Source organism: Bison bison, unplaced genomic scaffold (genome assembly GCF_000754665.1).
Source record: "Bison bison bison isolate TAMUID 2011002044 unplaced genomic scaffold, Bison_UMD1.0 scf7180017864051, whole genome shotgun sequence".
Lineage (NCBI taxonomy): Eukaryota > Metazoa > Chordata > Mammalia > Artiodactyla > Bovidae > Bison > Bison bison.
The window spans coordinates 473,490-475,061 of record NW_011494623.1 but is presented as its reverse complement, the minus strand read 5'-3'; positions in this window follow the sequence as shown (position 1 = coordinate 475,061).

Here is a 1,572-nt window from a genome sequence, read left to right as displayed (position 1 = left end):
AGGCCTTGGCATAGTCAATAAAGCAGAAATAGATGTTTTTCTGGAACTCTCTTGCTTTTTCCATGATCCAGCAGATGTTGGCAATTTGATCTCTGGTTCCTCTGCCTTTTCTAAAACCAGCTTGAACATCAGGAAGTTCACGGTTCACGTATTGCTGAAGCCTGGCTTGGAGAATTTTGAGCATTACTTTACTAGCATGTGAGAAGAGTACAACTGTGTGGTAGTTTCAGCATTCTTTGGCATTGCCTTTCTTTGGGATTGGAATGAAAACTGACCTTTTCCAGTCCTGTGGCCACTGCTGAGTATTCCAAATATGCTGGCATATTGAGTGCAGCACTTTCACAGCATCATCTTTCAGGATTTGAAAGAGCTCAACTGGAATTCCATCACCTCCACTGGCTTTGTTCATAGTGATGCTTTCTAAGGCCCACTTGACTTCACATTCCAGGATGTCTGGCTCTAGGTGAGTGATCACACCATCATGATTATCTGGGTTGTGAAGATCTTTTTTGTACAGTTCTTCTGTGTATTCTTGCCATCTCTTAATATCTTCTGCTTCTGTTAGGTCCATACCATTTCTGTCCTTTATCGAGCCCATCTTTGCATGAAATGTCCCCTTGGTATCTCTAATTTTCTTGAAGAGATCTCTAGTTTTTCCCATTCTGTTGTTTTCCTCTATTTCTTTGCATTGATCGTTGAGGAAGGCTTTTATCTCTTCTTGCTATTCTTTGGAACTCTGCATTCAGATGCTTGTATCTTTCCTTTTCTCCTTTGCTTTTTGCTTCTCTTCTTTTCACAGCTATTTGTAAGGCCTCCTCAGACAGCCATTTTGCTTTTTTGCATTTCTTTTCCATGGGGATGGTCTTGATCCCTGTCTCCTATACAATGTCATGAACCTCCATCCATAGTTCATCAGGCACTCTATCTATCAGATCTAGTCCCTTAAATCTATTTCTCACTTCTACTGTATAATCATAAGGGATTTGACCATTTCAGGTCATACCTGAATGGTCTAGTGGTTTTCCCTACTTTCTTCCATTTAAGCCTGAATTTGGCAATAAGTTGTTCATGATCTGAGCCACAGTCAGCTCCTTTTCTTGTTTTTTTGACTGTATAGAGCTTCTCCATCTTTGGCTGCAAAGAATATAATCAATCTGATTCCGGTGTTGACCATCTGGTGATGTCCATGTGTAGAGTTTTCTCTTGTGTTGTTGGAAGAGGGTGTTTGCTATGACGAGTGCATTTTCTTGGCAAAACTCTTTTAGTCTTTGCCCTGCTTCATTCCGTATTCCAAGGCCAAATTTGCCTGTTACTCCAGGTGTTTCTTGACTTCCTACTTTTGCATTCCAGTCCCCTATAATGAAAAGGACATCTTTTTTGGGTGTTACTTCTAAAAAGGTCTTGTAGGTCTTCATAGAACCATTCAACTTCAGCTTCTTCAGTGTTACTGGTTGGGGCATAGACTTGGATTACTGTGATATTGAATGGTTTGCCTTGGAAACGGTCCTCTAGGCTTCCCCAAAAGGAAAGTTACAGATTCTGACAAGTAGGGAATCCCATGATGAAATGGTT